This window comes from Coregonus lavaretus (genome assembly GCF_964263955.1).
Source record: "Coregonus lavaretus genome assembly, chromosome: 27".
Lineage (NCBI taxonomy): Eukaryota > Metazoa > Chordata > Actinopteri > Salmoniformes > Salmonidae > Coregonus > Coregonus lavaretus.
The window spans coordinates 13721209-13740523 of record NC_140014.1 but is presented as its reverse complement, the minus strand read 5'-3'; the positions used below and the strand labels follow the sequence as shown (position 1 = coordinate 13740523).

The following is a 19315-nucleotide window of genomic DNA, read 5'->3' as shown; positions in this document are numbered from 1 at the left end:
AATGCACTCTAGCAAACTTCAGATGGGGCTGGACATGTACTGGCTTAAGCAGGGGGACACGTCTCGCACTGCAGGATTTGAGTCCCTGGCGGCGTAGTGTGTTACTGATGGTAGGCTTTGTTACTTTGGTCCCAGCTCTCTGCAGGTCATTCACTAGGTCCCCCCGTGTGGTTCTGGGATTTTTGCTCACCGTTCTTGTGATCATTTTGACCCCACGGGGTGAGATCTTGCGTGGAGCCCCAGATCGAGGGAGATTATCAGTGGTCTTGTATGTCTTCCATTTCATAATAATTGCTCCCACAGTTGATTTCTTCAAACCAAGCTGCTTACCTATTGCAGATTCAGTCTTCCCAGCCTGGTGCAGGTCTACAATTTTGTTTCTGGTTCTTTTGACAGCTCTTTGGTCTTGGCCATAGTGGAGTTTGGAGTGTGACTGTTTGAGGTTGTGGACAGGTGTCTTTTATACTGATAACAAGTTCAAACAGGTGCCATTAATACAGGTAACGAGTGGAGGACAGGGGAGCCTCTTAAAGAAGAAGTTACAGGTCTGTGAGAGCCAGAAATCTTGCTTGTTTGTAGGTGACCAAATACTTATTTTCCACCATAATTTGCAAATAAATTCATTAAAAATCCTACAATGTGATTTTCTGGAGAAAAAAAATCTCAATTTGTCTGTCATAGTTGACGTGTACCTATGATGAAAATTACAGGCCTCTCTCATCTTTTTAAGTGGGAGAACTTGCACAATTGTTGGCTGACTAAATACTTTTTTTCCCCACTGTTCATACACATACACACACACACATCTTTGATCTCAACACGTTCTCTCCACCCCCAACCCCAAACACACACACGCACACATACACACAAACACACACACCACAACAGGACTCCTGTCCCCATGAACCTGTCCCCCAAAAATGAGGACAGGAGAGGGAAGCTTACATGTCTAGCAGGCAGACAGGTGCTAAGGGCTTAGGTTTTATGACTGTGTGTGTGTCCAAGAGCCATATATTCACAGGGATTAAATCATTTTCCCTTACAGATCAATTAACTGTGATCCGACAGCCTATCGATCGCTATCATGGTTATCCTTTAAGAACATGATCCTCCCACAATATTCTGTCTCTCTGACTGCAGCCATAATAATAACACACACACACACACACACACCACACACACAAACCATCTAAAACCCTACAGAACCATTGCAGATTATATATGTGTATGTTTGTATAAGAAATTAAATCCCTGATCTCTTCAATATGAGAATAGATGGCCCGTCCGGATTAATTTCATATTTAGGGATTAGAACTCAAATATGATCAGCCACGACAAACACAGAAGAGAGAGACACACACAGAACAGAGACACACACAGAAGAGAGAGACACACAGAAGAGAGAGACACACACAGAAGAGAGACACACACACAGAAGAGAGAGACAAACACAGAAGAGAGAGACACACAGAATGGTAGAGACACACACAGAAGAGAGAGACACACAGAATGGTAGAGGGAGGAAGGGAGACAGAGAAAGCAGAGAGAAAATGAGACAGAAAGAGAGAGAGAAACAGAGGGGATGGAGAGAGACAGAAGGGGATGGAGAGAGACAGAGTGGATGAAGAGAGACAGAGGGGATGGAGAGAGACAGAGGGGATGGAGAGAGACAGAGGGGATGGAGAGAGACAGAAGGGGGTGGAGAGAGAGAGGAGGAAGAGAGAGGGAGAGATAAAGAGATGGAGAGATAGCCCCTCTCTTCTAGCAGGCCTTAATGCTTTCAAGACAAGACATTACCCCCATTCCACTGCCATGAGCACCTTTTAATTTCTGAAAAAGCTACGGCTGAAAATCTTAATTAATTGTTCCATACTGCTTCAGGGTCATTATGCATGGCAATAAAGGACGTGTAATTATTACATTTTACAGCCATTACCGAGGCTGAGAGATCGTATGTCATCATCAGGCCTGGCCAATGGCTTGGTGAACACACACAGCGAGCTTGATGGAGCACACACACACGTCATAAAGGAACACACACAGGGATGCATGCACACATGCACACACACAAACGCACACACATACACACACACACCCTTGATGGAGTACTCACACACGGATTTGTCAAGCCCAAACAATAACCCAGCCTGCCAGCCATCCAGCCAGCTGCAATCCAGCTAGCTGCCCACAGATGAAACAGATCAAGATTAAATAGAACCCTGGACATAAACGCTACTGCAATGGCTAGCGTGGGCTGTCTGTCTGTGTGTCTGTGCAGTGTGAATCTGAAGCTCAATAATTGAGAACGATAGATGTGTCTCTCTTCTCTGTGTGTGTGTGTCTGTGCCCAGTGAACCATCTCTAGATGGATGCAGATCACAGGGTAACACAAACAAGCAGTAATTGAGGCAGGTGGAAGCTGGCTTTCCTATACAATGACACATGGCCACTTTACAGCTGCCTCAATCTCTCACACACACATGCACAGGCACAATATACATCAAACCAGCATCAGGAACAGAAATGGGTGGCTGTTTGTATATAGAGAGTGTGTGTGTGTGTCCTTGTGTGTGTGTAGGCCTACATCGTGATCAAACCAGTAGCATCCGGGGAGAGCTGTCTGTTTGTTCTTGTGCAACCAAGGAGAGTTCTGGGCTCTGCCTTACAGAGCTACAGAAGCCCACTGTCTGAACGAGACCATCCCTCTCCGCTACACAGGAAGTGGGGGATGAAGGGAACGAGAGAGGAGTATGAAAGGAATATGCTGATGGGGGGAAGAGGAGGGAAACGATCTGCTAGGAAAGGTAGTGGCAATATCCCACACTGGAGAAGCTCAAAGGAGCCATGCTGCTGTAGGAGCACACAAAAGGAGAGAGGGAGCGAGAGAGGAGAAAGGATATTTTGGATGGACACACTGGAGTAATTTGAAAGAAGGAGTAAAAAAAGCGAGGGACTATGTGTCTGACCATTGAGGAGTGGAGGTAGAGGTATGGGATGGAGTGTGTGTGTGTGTGTGTGTGTGTTACAAGCCATCTTCTATAATTATAGGAAGATTAACTACACTGAGTTCTAAAACCTCTCTGTTGAAACCACTGGAGAGAGATGAGCTACACAGAGAGAGAGAGAGAGCCATGGCGCTGTAGGATAACAATGGACATCTGTCAGTATTACCATAATAATAGAAACAGACCTGATAGCTTTCAACCCCTATTCACACACACACATTGTCCTGTATTTGTCACTAATATCAAACACAGAGGGGCTCTTCTCATTGCTCTGTGCTGGGGTAAATGGGACCTGTACACTAACGAGGTTTGACAGTGGCACACACAAGCTCACACGCACGCATGCCCACACAAACTGCAAATGATTGATAATAAATATCTATTCAAACATTTGAACCATAAAAGCAGTATAGGAAAGTTAGCCATAGCAGGGACATTGTATAATTAAGCAATAATTGCCGAGGGGGTGTGGTATATGGCCAATATACCACGGTTAAAGGCTGTTCTTAGCCACGACGCAACGCGGAGTGCCTGGAAACAGCCCTTAGTCGTGGTATATTGGCAATATACCACAAACCCCCAAGGTGCCTTATTGCTATTATAAACTGGTTACCAACGTAATTAGGGCAGTAAAAAATTTTGGGGTCATACCCGTGGTATATGGTCTGATATACCACGGCTGTCAGCCAATCAGCATTCAGGGCTCGAACCACCCAGTTTATAATTAGATACAACACATTAGCTTCAGTATATAAACAGAACACCCTGATGTCTGTTGTCCCTAACAAGAGTTAAATCGTGCTAGGCGGCTAGTCACCTGAGTGTATGAGGGCCGGAGCGCAGCCTGGGCTGGAGCTAAAATATGTCCAATCATTTTATTCATAAGCAACACACTGAGGTTCACCAGACGCCTCTCTCTGTCCCCGACCGCATCCATAATCATTTACATCATTATTAACCAGGACAGGACAGGACACACACACACACACACACACACACACACACACACACACACACACACACACACACACACACAACCAGGAGATCCCTGGTTAGGCTGTTTCGAGTGTGAGGGCTATAACTCGTCACAGCCAGCCGACAGCTTCGCTCCAATCCCATTTCCCTGCCTGCTTGTTCCCTGATGGAAAGGATGCCCCCCTCTGAACTATTATTTTGGAGAGAGGGAGGAGGGGAGGGAGGGTGGATGGAGGGGAAGAGAGAGAGACGATGGCCATTTCATGCTTGTCTGTGAACTTTGCATGAACTGGCAGAAATAATGTGATGCGATGACAAGCCTGTTCCACCTCACAGTACATCTGATGTATGCGTATGTGTGTGTGTGTGTCTCGGGGCGGGTGTGTGAGGGGAAGATGAGTTAAAATGAAGTTTGGTTTGTGTGTAATTACAACCATCTATCTTTATGCTCCAGCAGCATGTCAGCAAATTGAAAATAGTAAAAATGGACGGTTCATTCTGATATTTAATGATTGGCGCAGACACACCATTGATTCATTGGTTACTTACCGATGTGAAACATTTGCATATTATTAGATGGAGATTACTAGGGGCCGTCAGATTGCATTGATGCCGCCCTGCGCTGTCTGATGGATTGATTTGATTTGCAAATGTAATCAAACTAATAAGAGAGAAGAAATGAGGGATAATGCCTTGTTTTTGTAAACGGGCACTCACACAGGGCAGCCCTCTCACTATTTCTGTCAGCCGGGTCCTCGCTGTCATAGGCTAAGCCTGATGCAGACGCACACAGACAGGTGACAGGTGTTTGTGTGTGTGTGTGGGGGGGGGGGCGACATGTTGCACACATCTGCAGGAGAAAGATGTGTGTGTCAAGTGTCAGGTCATTCTAATCTATGGCATAGGGTGTGTGTCAGCTCTGAGGTGTGACCTGATGAGGTACATAAACAAATTGTGTGTGTGTGTGTGTGTGTCTGACTGCTCTCAACTTTACTAAACAAATGTGTCCTTTATAGAGCGAGACAACATGGATGTGTGTCGTCACGGACACATCGTCTTGGAGACGCCAGCGGCGCTGTGATGACACAATAAACACAGGTGGTGGAACAGGCAGAGAGTTAACATGCCAAATGTGCCTTCACATTGTTTGTGTGTGTGTGTGTGTGTGAGTCCACAGTCAAAATGTGCCTTCACTCTGTGGGTTTATGTGTGTGAGTACATAGTCAAAATGTGCCTTCACTGTGTGGGTTTATGTGTGTGTGAGTACATAGTCAAAATGTGCCTTCACTGTGTGGGTTTATGTGTGTTCATAGTGGACAATGTGGATGTTCTATACAGTAGGGAAATGGGTGAGGAGTATGACTAGACAAACACAGCTCTATTGGAACAAGATGGCTCCTCTCTCTGGTGCCAACCACAAAACACCCCCACATTTTAGTCATTTAGCAGACGCTCTTATCCAGAGCGACTTACAGGATCAATTAGGGTTAAGTGCCTTGCTCAAGGGCACATCGACAGATTTTTCACCTAGTCTGCTCTGGGATTAGAACCAGCAACCTTTTGGTTACTGGCACAACACTCTTAACCACTAAGCTACCTGCCGCACATTACAATCCCAATGTCTGATACTCGTATCTGTATCACACTAGGTTAAAAGAAAACAGCATGAAATCAAGTCAACTGTTATATTCTTCGCTGTTGGGAGAACACCTCCATTTTTGCCAAAAAGCTTTTTTTACATTCATTGAAAACAGTAACTCCCCTTTATAAACTCTTAACATGGGACCAACACTTTACATGTTGCGTTTATTGGTAGAGGTGGGGTATGTGCAGCATAAGCTACGGACAATGAACACAATTACATTTTATCGTTGGCAATTTGAATGCACAGAGATACCTTGACGAGATCCTGAGGCCAATTGTCGTGCCATTCATCCGCAGCCATCATCTCATGTTTCAGCATGATAATGCACGGCCCCATGTCGCAAAGATCTGTACACAATTCCTGGAAGCTGAAAATGTTCTTCCATGGCCTGCATACTCACCAGATATGTCACCCATTGAGCATGTTTCGAATACTCTGGATCGACGTGTACGACAGCATGTTCCAGTTCCCTACAATATCCAGCAATTGAAGAGGAGTGGGACAACATTCCACAGGCCACAATCAACAGAGTGATCAACTCTATGCGAAGGAGATGTGTCGCACTGCATGAGGCAAATGGGGGTCACAACATATACTGACTGGTTTTCTGATCCACACCCCTACCTTTTTTTAAAGGTATGTGTGACCAAGAGATGCATATCTGTATTCCCAGTCATGTGAAATCTATTGATTAGGGCCTAATGAATTTATTTCAATTGACTGATTTCCTTATTTGAAATCGTATATACAGTTGGTCGGAAATAAAGTCGGAAGTTTACATACACTTTGGTTGGAGTCATTAAAACTAGTTTTTCAACCACTCCACAAATTTCTTGTTAACAAACTATAGTTTTGGCAAGTCGGTTAGGACATCTACTTTGTGCATGACACAAGTACTTTTTCTGACAATTGTTTACAGACAGATTATTTCACTTATAATTCACTGTATCACAATTCCAGTGGGTCAGAAGTTTACATACACTAAATTGACTGTGCCTTTAAACAGCTTGGAATATTCCAGAAAATGATGTCATGGCTTTAGAAGCTTCTGATAGGCTAATTGACATCATTTGAGTCAATTGGAGGTGTACCTGTGGATGTATTTCAAGGCCTACCTTCAAACTCGGTGCCTCTTTGCTTGACATCATGGGAAAATCAAAAGAAATCAGCCAAGACCTCAGAAAAGAAATTGTAGACCTCCACAAGTCTGGTTCGTCCTTGGGAGCAATTTCCAAATGCTACCACGTTCATCTGTACAAACAACAGTACGCAAGTATAAACACCATAGGACCACGCAGCCGTCATACCGCTCAGGAAGGAGACGCGTTCTGTCTCCTAGAGATGAACGTACTTTGGTGCGAAAAGTGCAAATCAATCCCAGAACAACAGCAAAGGACCTTGTGAAGATGCTGGAGGAAACAGGTACAAAAGTATCTATATCCACAGTAAAACGAGTCCTATATTGACATAACCTGAAAGGCCGCTCAGCAAGGAAGAATCCACTGCTCCAAAACTGCCATAAAAATGCCAGAGTACAGTTTGCAACTGCACATGGGGACAAAGATCATACTTTTTGGAGAAATGTCCTCTGGTCTGATGAAACAAAAATAGAACTGTTTGGCCATAATGACCATCTTTATGTTTGGAGGAAAAAAGGGGGATGCTTGCAAGCCGAAGAACACCATCCCATCCGTGAAGCACGGGGGTGGCAGCATCATGCTGTGGGGGTGCTTTGCTGCAGGAGGGACTGGTGCACTTCACAAAATAGATGGCATCATGAGGAAGGAAAATTATGTGGATATATTGAAGCAACATCTCAAGACATCAGTCAGGAAGTTAAAGCTTGGTCGCAAATGGGTCTTCCAAATGGACAATGACCCCAAGCATACTTCCAAAGTTGTGGCAAATGGCTTAAGGACAACAAAGTCAAGGTATTGGAGTGGCCATCACAAAGTCCTGACCTCAATCCTATAGAAAATGTGTGGGCCGGACTGAAAAAGTGTATGCGAGCAAGGAGGCCTACAAACCTGACTCAGTTACACCAGCTCTGTCAGGAGGAATGGGCCAAAATCCACCCAACTTATTGTGGGAAGCTTGTGGAAGGCTACCCGAAACGTTTGACCCAAGTTAAACAATTTTAAAGGCAATGCTACCAAATACTAATTGAGTTTATGTAAACGTCTGACCCACTGGGAATGTGATGAAAGAAATAAAAGCTTAAATAAATAATTCTCTCTACTATTATTCTGACATTTCACATTCTTAAATTAAAGTGGTGATCCTAACTGACCTAAAACAGGGAATTCTTACTCGGATTAAATGTCAGGAATTGTGAAAAACTGAGTTGAAATGTATTTGGCTAAGGTGTATGTAAACTTCCGACTTCAACTGTATACACCCATCTAGTACCGGGTCGGACCCCCCTTTGCCTCCAGAACAGCCTGAATTCTTCAAGGGATTGAACGTTGCTCATTTGGTATCAAGGGACCTAACATGTGCCAGGAAAACATTCCCACCACCCCCAGCCTGTACCGTTGACACCAGCCTGTACCGTTGACACCTGAAACTGGGAGTTATCAGACCAGGCGATGTTTTTCCACTCTTCAATTGTCCAGTGTTGTTGATCGCTGGAGCTGCTTCTTCTTGTTTTTAGCCGATAGGAGTGGAACCTGGTGTGGTCGTCTGCCGCAATAGCCCATCCGTGACAAGGACTGACGAGTTGTGCGTTCCAAGATGCCGTTCTGCATACCACTGTTGTACTGCTCCGTTATTTGTCTGTTTGTGGCCAGCCTGTTAGCTTGCACAATTTTTGCCATTATCCTTCCACATCTCATCAACGAGCTGTTTTCGCCCACAGGACTGCCACTGACTGGATGTTTTTTGTTTGTCGCACCATTCTCAGTAAACCCTAGACACTGTCGTGCGTGAAAAGCCCAGGAGACCAGCCGGTAGGAGTGAACCATTTTCGTGAACATGTACCTAATAAACTGTCCACTGAGTATATTATTGATATGTATTAAATAATGCAAATAATTTTGGTAGTTCTGTCAGCTTCTTCAGTGGGGAACCTGCTCTCCTCTAGTAGTTGGTGAGATATGAAGCTGAAGTTATTATTAGATGACATTAACAGGACTAGGACCATAGACGCATTGTGCAGAGACACACCCTCTGATACTGATTGGTGAGATATGAGATGTCAAAAGAGAGACATGACACTAGCAGTAACATCCTGAGAAGGTCAAGAGATGAGAAAGAGGCAAGATGAAGCTAGAGGACATGAAAAAAGAGAAGACGACAGTCACTTCAGAAGAAAGAGAGGAAAGACAGGGGAGGAGAAAGAAAGAGAAGAGGAGAAGGAGAGACATGGACCAACAACACCCGAGGCTTCATCTAATAAGAATGCTAAACTTAATCCACATTCCGGGGCCTGATATCAAATATTCTTTTGATAATTTGATTTCATCAATATTTGTATTCATCTGCAAACACTGTCTGTTTGTTTGCTGGCGAGGCGACCGCGGCACACTTGAAAACAACATGTCATTCTCAAAATGTGTTATCTTCGACTGTGCCCAGATTAAAGTGGTCAAAGATACGCAGTGCACAGCTCAAAGGAATGCACAGGGAATGAGATAGCTCAGGGAGTTAACGGATAAATACTCATCAGTGCTATGACACACACACACACACACACTGTAACCACGCGCACACAAACGCACACACATGCACACACATGCCTTCATGTACACATGCCTTCATGTACATATGTACATACAGTATCTGCCTTAAATATTTGTACCTCTGCACATTGATCTGGTGATGGTACTCCCTGTATATAGCTCCATCATTGATCTGGTACTGGTAATTCCATCATTGTGTATTTTATTTTATTCCTCGTGTTACTGTCTTATTTGTATTATTATTTTTCAACTCTGCATCGTTGGGAAGGGCTCGTAAGTAAGCATTTCACGGTAAAGCCTACAGCAGTTGTATTCGCCGCATGTGACAAATAACATTTGATTTGATTTGATGCACACACCGTTCACACGCACGCATACATTCACACTCAAGCACACACACAACTTAATTAACACACAACACTGGCCATATCTCCAGCAAATATCACACAACAATATGTAACTCATTAATATACAAAGGCTAAATCTACCAACCAAAATATAGCAATAAGTCAACCAATGTGCAAACATTATGTGCTTTCATGTGTGGGTGTTTGTGAGAAGTCACCTTGTCTCTGTGTCATGTCGCTTGCTGTAGTGCATCTTTGGTACAGTAGCCATGAAGAAAAGAGACAGGGAGCTCTGGGAGTATATGTCCCCTTATCCCTCCCTCTCCCCTTCAATCCCACTCTTCTCTCTCTCTCTCTCTCTCTCTCTCTCTCTCTCTCTCTCTCTCTCTCTCTCTCTCTCTCTCTCTCTCTCTCTCTCTCTCTCTCTCTCTCTCTCTCTCTCTCTCTCTCTCTCTCTCTCTCTCTCTCTCTCTCTCTCTCTCTCTCTCTCTCTCTAGGTTAGGACACCTATAAATGTGTTGCAGTCATGTAGCTGGCCACATGTAAAAGCCATCAAACCAGCCTACATGAGCATGTTATTCATTTATATATGTGTGGGTGTGTGTGTGTGAGTGGTAAGCAGGAGGTGGACAACATGTGGTGGTTGTCACAGTGAACCTACTGGCCAGGACAGAATGAGGACAAGCATCCTAGCCCTGACTTGTGCTAGCGTTAGCATGCTATTTCCGATTAGCGTTGACTGTACCATAACAACATGGTACCGTTAGCATGCTACTCTGACTAGCGCCTGTGTGAGTACCAAGAGAGAGAGAGAGAGAGAGAGAGAGAGAGAGAGAGAGAGAGAGAGAGAGAGAGAGAGAGAGTCGCTCTGGATAAGAGCGTCTGCTAAATGACGTAAATGTAAATGTAAATGTAGAGAGAGAGAGAGAGAGAGAGAGAGGAGAGAGAGAGAGAGAGAGAGAGAGAGAGAGAGAGAGAAAAATGGGGGGGAGAAGAGAACTGCAGACAGGAGTGGCCGTTTAGGGAGGGATGGCACAGTTTCATGTAGCCAGTAATTTACTGCCAGCCTCACGTGCAGCCTAACAACGAATTTACGGATTGATGACATCACCAGACATTATTGAGCAGCCACGGGTGAGACACTGAACTGACATCAGCACTACCCTATACACACATCTGTCTCCCTGTCTCTCACACACACTCACACACATCCAGTACTCTCTCTTACCCTAAAACACATACACACACACACACACACACACACACACACACACACACACACACACAAACACACCTCTGTTTGTGGATGTCAGGGTTAATTTAGTGGTGCTATCCCGTTGGATAAAGAGGAGAGGAACCCTGCTGAAAGAGAACATTTGATTTGCTAAAAGGAGCTGAGGCCTTCTATTAATCAATATTTACCTCGTGGCAGGACACAGGCTCTGTCTGGCTGACTGGCTGACTGGCTGACTGGCTGACTGGCTGACTGGCTGACTGACTGACTCATTTACAGATTGGTTGGAGAGGGGAAAGGAGAGACGGGATGTGGGGTTGAAAGGGGAGGGGCAGGGAGGGGAGAGGTTAACAGAGGCAGACTTGGGGGAGGGAATAGGGTTAAAGGTTATACAAGGGCTTAGAAGTGGGATGTGGGGTTAGGGAGAGGGGGTTAGGGGTTATGGAGGGGTGGGCGGGCGGGCGGGAGGGTTATGGTGGAATTTGGAGAGGAGGGGTTAGGGTTTGAGTGGGGTATAGATAAAAGGAGTTAGGGTGTGTAGAGCCCTGTTAGCACAATGCACACACAAGGGAGAGGTTAGAACAGGGTCAGAAGGGCTTCATGAGGGAAGGACAACATCCTCAGATAAACCAAGCACCTCTTCTCTATCTTCCAACTGTCTCCCCCTGTTTCACCCGTTCCTCTGCCTTCTCTCATCTCCTGCTGTTCTCTCCCCCCATTTCCCCCTTACCTCCTCCAATCACCTGATTAACACATGTCGTCAACCCAACAACTTGCAGAAATACCCAAACAAATATATAAAAAGGAAATTAACGTGTGTGTGTAGCCTGGAGGTAGCTTTGTGAGCTTGTTCCTGGCTCTAATGCATATTGAGCGGGGGTGGGTTAAGCCGTAGATATGGGTAGCCAATCAGAGTGACAATTCAATCACACGCGCACGTGCACGCTCGTGGAGATGTGCTAGAATAGGCACCTGCAGCTCTTTACTTAACGAGGTTTCACAGCCATGTTCTAATCCCTCACAACACAACAATACCACTAACCACCCAGATGATAATCACCTTAACACACACACATACACACGCACGCGCACCACCACCGCTCTGATACCAGGCCTGGGATTCCCCCTCTCTCTTACCCCCCTCACACATTCTGTCACCCCTCTCACCTCTTTCTTCCACCTTATTCCTCTCTCACTCCCTCTCTCCTCATCCCCCTCTCACCTCCCCTCACCACTCTTTCATATGGTATTACAGAGACAATACAGAGTCAGAGAGAGAGAGAGGCAGGCAGAAGGACAGACAGACAGAGAGAGAGGCAGGCAGAAGGACAGGCAGACAGAGAGAGAGGCAGAGAGAAGGACAGACAGAGAGAGAGGCAGAGAGAAGGACAGAGAGACAGAGAGAGAGGAAGGCAGGCAGGCAGAAGGACAGACAGACAGAGAGAGAGGCAGGCAGAAGGACAGACAGACAGAGAGAGAGGCAGGCAGAAGGACAGACAGACAGAGAGAGGGAGAGAGAGAGGCAGAGAGAATCAAAAAGACAGAGCAGCAGAGAGAGCAGGGGAAGGATAGAGAGGGGGGGGGGAGAGCAGAAATGAAGTGGACTGTGTCAGAGTCTCAGAGAGCGCCTCAGTATCTACATAAAAGAGATTAAAGCAGACAGGCCTCCATTCTACAGCTCAATCATATTGTGTTAGCACGCGCTTATCCTCTGCCCAGCCAAATTGAAAGGGAAAGAAAGAAAGAAAGAAAGAGTCTCCGAGATAGGGGCACAGAATGGGAGAAGCCTCAGCAATTTGGCCGTCCATAAAGGCTTGGTAATGGTGGTAGGGTCTGTCGTGGTGAAAAGGCAGTGTTGGGCCCGACGTCCATTCATGTCCTGAACACGTCAAGTCAAGTACCACTGCCTGCCTTTGTATAGCAGATAAGACATGTCGCCTTGGCACGACAGAACACTTTCTTTCTTTTTATTCACCTCATACAGAGAGAGAACGAGAGAGGTGGAGGAAGGGAGAGGAAAAAGCCTAATTCTATTGACAGATAAAAGTAATTTAGAATGGTCTTTCTTTTTTCTTCTTCAGTCCTTTTTAAATATTGGCTTTCCGCCTGCCTCCCCCATTCTAGTGTGAGACAGACCCAGCCCCCTACACAGTCACATGAAATGCAGCCTAATATGTCAGTAAAGTGTGTGTGTGAATGAGGTAAGCCCCTAAATGAGATTCCTCACTCTAATCATTATAGAGAGTGAAAGCAATTCGCATCTTGACTTCATATCATTCTCTTAAAGCCTGTATTTGGTGGAATGCTAGAGTCCCATATGTTTACTGGTGTGTGTGTGTGTGTGTGTGTGATTTTGCGCTCCTAATAGCATATCAAATGTTTGCATCAGTATGTAAATGAGATAAAAAATACTCACACACTCTCATAAAGAAACCCAGCCTGATCCTGTTAGAACAGAAACCAGTGGTTAGAGAGTGTGTGTAGCGGCATGTCACGGGGGTTGGCGAGATGAGAAGCGGAGTGTCTTTAAGTGCGTCGAGCGACACTCACATACACACACACACTCACACACACACTCACAGCCTCCTCGTTATCCGTCTCTCTCTCTCTCGGCGGCAGCCTCCGTAATACTGAGTGATGTTTAAATTAGTTTACAATTTGCCTTCTCCGCGCCTCCGCCGGCTCTTAAGCTTCTGGAGCTCTGAGGTGTCAGCGCGCCTCCTAACCAGCGTAACAAATTGTTGCCCGTACGGCAGACACCTAATGACTCGAAATTAGCTGTGGCACAAGCCTGACAGTTTGTTACGACTGTTAGCGACAGCGCGGCCGGATCATGAGCCATGAATTGGTTTCAGCTCTCTCCCTCTCTTTTCTCCATTTTCTTTTTTTTTCTCTCTCTCTCTACGGGAGAGGAGGCAATTTGATTTGATTAAAACAATTACTGTAGCATAGAATAGCCAGACACAAAAGCTTGCGAGGTAGTCAACACTAGACATGAGGAAGGGAGGGGGTTAAGAATGGAAAGGTGTGGGGTAGGGCTCTATGTGTGTGTGTGTGTGTGTGTGTGTGTGTGTGTGTGTGTGTGTGTGTGTGTGTGTGTGTGTGTGTGTGTGTGTGTGTGTGTGTATATATACTGTTTGCAAGTGGCTGATAGAGAATGTGGAGGAGGTATATTTCACTCTGAGAGAAACGACAATCCTATCCGCTGTGTGTGAACGCTAGATCACCTCAATGGGGTGTTGTGTGTGTGTGTGTGTGTGTGTGTGTGTGTGTGTGTGTACCTGCGTGTGTGTGTGTGAGATAGCATTAGATCACTTCTCCATGGATGCAGTGAGGTTTTCATCATGATGTGGTGGCAACCCCCTGCCTCGACACACACACACACACACACAGATGAGCTCCATCCTCCTCCATCGGGGCAGGATTGCCTTCCTCCGTCTAATCACGCCATCATCTATCCTCCGCCGAGCAATCGCTCCGCGCCCAGCGCACACGGAGGAGAGGTGAGCTATCTCCACTCGCTCAGACACACACAGACACATACACACAATCGTCACAGCTCCCCATCCTCTGTGTATTCTCTGAATAGAGTACTGACAGAGGTACTAGTGTATAAGCACACAGTCATAATATGTGTGTGCATGTGTTTGTGTGTGTGTGTGTGTGTGACTGTGCATATCAGTCTCTCCAGGATGTCACAGGGATTTGTTGTGATATTTGCTGGCAAAAATGCTTGATTTTGCTGAAGCAATTTTGACATTTTGCATGGCAATATGCAATGGTTTTGTCCAGCGCGAAAATGTGCTGATGAGGGAAAACGTTTTTTTTTTACGTGTGGCTTGATTGAACCATATTATGCAGTAAATGTACGGAGATTGGTTGAAATTGCAAGCCCTCTTTTTGTACTGCGGTGATAGGTCAGTTCTATGCGATAACACTGGGACGATTTGACTGTTTTATGCAGAAATAGTGATAGATGATTGGTCAAATTTACAAGCTCTCACATAATACGGAATCCTGGAGGGACTGGCATATCTACCGTATCTGTCTATCTATGTGTAAGTGTGTACCAGTTTCTGTTCATTTTCAACTACTGTAGTGACAGCCCCTGTTTCCCCCATCCCTCCTTCCTTCCCAGTTTGTGGTGTTAATCTGACCACATTCTCTGTAATCTAGGCTAATCTGAGAGTTGCCTTGCCTCTCTACAGCCTCTCACAGCAAAAACCAGACAACCCACAAACCCAGATTAGCTATGTGCTCACACACACACACACACACACACACACACACACACACACACACACACACACACACACACACACACACACACACACACACACACACACACACACACACACACACACACACACACACAGCTCCGGCTCAGATTAACAGTAAAAGAAGAGCTTTGTTAAGGAGATTGACACATGGAAGAGTGATAACAGAGTGATAACAGAGTGATAACCAGAGTGATAACAGAGTGATAGCAGAGTGATAACAGAGTGATAACCAGAGTGATAACAGAGTGATAGCAGAGTGATAACAGAGTGATAACCAGAGTGATAACAGAGTGATAGCAGAGTGATAACAGAGTGATAACAGAGTGATAACAGAGTGATAGAGGGAGGAAAGGGATAGAAGGCAGGATGGAACACTACAAAATAGAACAAAACATGAATCCCTCAAATGATCAAATGATAGTCTGTCGGAATCCATGTCGTGTTTCTTCGTGTTTGCTGTATTTTTATGTAAATTGATGGGTTTCAACATTTGTTGTATCAGTTTAGGGGTCAGTGGTTCGGGTGAGTTTATGTCACAAGTGATCAGACGGGGTCAGGAGTTCAGGCCGTCTGGGGTCAGTAGTCATGAGAGGGGTCGTGATAGGATTTGAGGTGAGGTGAGGGGTCAGGGCGAGAGTCTTACCTGGGATGAGCTCCGACCGAACAGACGATGTTGACAGTCTTTGTGTTGGTGTTCTGTGTCATTTTGTGAACCTGGGGATATATGTGGCTAAGCGTGTGCGTCATTGAGTTTTACCAATGTGTAGGTCTACCTGGGATGTTCTCAGCCCAGTCGATGTTGAATCTGTGTGTGTAGACACGTGCTTAGTGTGTATGTGTAAGCCCGTACCTGGGATGTGTTTGGCCCAGCCGATGTTGACCACCAGCTCTCGGTCAGCTAGGTCACACAGCGTGGTCAGGGCCTTGATGTCACTGTCGGGGACGGTAGGGTCAGGCATGGCGTAGATCTTCTCAGGCTCGGCCACCAGCAGGTGGGACACGATCTTATTATCTGCAAGGCAGCCAAAGGGAACTGGGTGACCACCGAGAGAGAACAGAGAGACAGGGTCAAATCAACACACGCTCAACATGGAGAAAACTCAGATCATTATCATGCTGTTGTGCAGTACATGAGGTGCAATGGATGCGTGTGTGAGTTGATGTTACGATCATTGTCATTACACATAGTCTACAATAGTTCTTCAACTGTCATTTTTGTCTTCAAAATGATTCTATAAGGATTCTAGATGGTTCTACAACGGGCCCAGTGTGAGGGAGCCTCAATGATAATCTAAAGCAAAATACAATGCTCAGAGAATTCTAGATACAGTGAGGGAAAAAAGTATTTGATCCCCTGCTGATTTTGTACGTTTTCCCACTGACAAAGAAATCATCAGTCTATAATTTTAATGGTAGGTTTATTTGAACAGTGAGAGACAGAATAACAACAAAAAAATCCAGAAAAACGCATGTCAAAAATGTTATATATTGATTTTCATTTTAATGAGGGAAATAAGTATTTGACCCCCTCTCAATCAGAAGAATTTCTGGCTCCCAGGTGTCTTTTATACAGGTAACGAGCTGAGATTAGGAGCACACTCTTAAAGGGAGTGCTCCTAATCTCAGCTTGTTACCTGTATAAAAGACACCTGTCCACAGAAGCAATCAATCAGATTCCAAACTCTCCACCATGGCCAAGACCAAAGAGCTCTCCAAGGATGTCAGGGACAAGATTGTAGACCTACACAAGGCTGGAATGGGCTACAAGACCATCGCCAAGCAGCTTGGTGAGAAGGTGACAACAGTTGGTGCGATTATTCGCAAATGGAAGAAACACAAAAGACTGTCAATATCCCTCGGCCTGGGGCTCCATGCAAGATCTCACCTCGTGGAGTTGCAATGATCATGAGAACGGTGAAGAATCAGCCTAGAACTACTCGGGAGGATCTTGTCAATGATCTCAAGGCAGCTGGGACCATAGTCACCAAGAAAACAATTGGTAACACACTACGCCGTGAAGGACTGAAATCCTGCAGCGCCCGCAAGGTCCCCCTGCTCAAGAAAGCACATATACAGGGCCGTCTGAAGTTTGCCAATGAACATCTGAATTCAGAGGAGAACTGGGTGAAAGTGTTGTGGTCAGATGAGACCAAAATCGAGCTCTTTGGCATCAACTCAACTCGCCGTGTTTGGAGAAGGAGGAATGCTGCCTATGACCCCAAGAACACCATCCCCACCGTCAAACATGGAGGTGCAAACATTATGCTTTGGGGGTGTTTTTCTGCTTAGCGGACAGGACAACTTCACCGCATTAAAGGGACGATGGACGGGGCCATGTACCGTCAAATCTTGGGTGAGAACCTCCTTCCCTCAGCCAGGGCATTGACAATGGGTCGTGGATGGGTATTCCAGCATGACAATGACCCAAAACAAACGGCCAAGGCAACAAAGGAGTGGCTCAAGAAGAGGAACATTAAGGTCCTGGAGTGGCCTAGCCAGTCTCCAGACCTTAATCCCATAGAAAATCTGTGGAGGGAGCTGAAGGTTCGAGTTGCCAAACGTCAGCCTCGAAACCTTAATGACTTGGAGAAGATCTGCAAAGAGGAGTGGAACAAAATCCCTCCAGAGATGTGTGCAAACCTGGTGGCCAACTACAAGAAACGTTTGACCTCTGTGATTGCCAACAAGGGTTTTGCCACCAAGTACTAAGTCATGTTTTGCAGAGGGGTCAAATACTTATTTCCCTCATTAAAATGCTAATCAATTTATAACATTTTTGACATGCGTTTTTCTGGATTTTTTTGTTGTTATTCTGTCTCTCACTGTTCAAATAAACCTACCATTAAAATTATAGACTGATCATGCCTTTGTCAGTGGGCAAACATACAAAATCAGCAGGGGATCAAATACTTTTTTCCCTCACTGTAAATGGGCAGTGCGAATTGAAAAGGAGTGAGCCTAGTTGGTGGATAGACAAGGACGTGGCAGCGACATTGTTTCACACAAAGAAGAAGAAGGCATAGGGAGTGTGTGGGGAAAGTTAAATAAAACAAAAACAATTCCAATGGAATCAAATCTGCAGATGAGCTCGCTACGGACAATTAGTGGCAGTCTCACTCCTGTATTCAAATTAATCTGCTGCTTAATCATGCAGCCAGATGATAGACGACCATGATGAGCTAGTGAACCCAAATACCACCGAGATGGAGAGAGGGGGAGAGCTCGGAGACAGACAGGGGAAGAGAGGAGGAAGAGAGAGGGGAGAGAGAAAGACAGGGAAGAGAGAGATGGAAGCACAAAATAGAGATATAGACACATACAGTAGAGAAGAGAGAGGGCAAGAGAGAGAGAGAGAGATAGTCAGAGATAGATAGATAAAAAGAGATAGATCGAGAGTGGGGGTTGTTTGCATATCGACCAGAGCAGCCCCTCACTCCAGGGAGAGAGCGAGAGAGAGAGAGGGCTAGACTAGAGCTCTATCAGTCTGTGGCTAAATCTTATTAATTGTTTCCTTAATTACAATCAATGGCACCCCATTTCAACCCCCCCAGCCTTTGTTATGTGTGGATAATCAATGTGGACGGCTGGGCTAAACAGTATCCTTTCTAGCAGCTATAGTGGATGCTTTACCAGTACAGCTCAGTAGTGTGAGAAGGGTACATAAAAGGTCTCTCTGCCATGTTGTGACAAACAGCAGAAGTACCAGAGTGGATCCACTTCACACAACCTCTTCTCCAGAAGCACCGCACAGGGGCGTCTGTAATCACTCAAACCTAAGGCATGATCAGCATATATTAAGTTGCCCTGGTAACTCCTCCTGTCAGAGACATAGAGCGCGGGAGGGCGACGTTATCCACCTGTCTGGTGAACAGGGAGGGAACCTGTTTTAGAGGGAGAAAGATGTGTGTCTGTGTGTATCAGGAGTGTGTGTGTGTGTGTGTGTGTATGCACGCATGACTGTAAGTCACTTTGGATCAAAGCATCTGCTAAATGGCATATGTTATTATTATTATTATTATTATTATTATTATTATTATTATGTTATATATTATATTATTGTGTCAGGAGTGTGTGTGTCGGGAGTGTGTGTGTTGGGAGTGTGTGTGACTGTGTGTCAGGAATGTGTGTGTGTCTAAAGCTTACCGTATG

At 45.4% G+C, this 19315-nt stretch overlaps 1 pseudogene across 1 annotated transcript in view; it reads right to left on the bottom strand.

The window, feature by feature from the left end:
- Positions 1–19315, bottom strand: part of LOC311102604 (estrogen-related receptor gamma-like) — a 62699-nt pseudogene that overhangs the window by 15483 nt on the left and 27901 nt on the right. Inside the window, exon 4 of the transcript in view lies at positions 16017–16199. The product of the transcript in view is annotated as an estrogen-related receptor gamma-like (transcript). The remainder of the gene's footprint in view (positions 1–16016; positions 16200–19315) is intronic.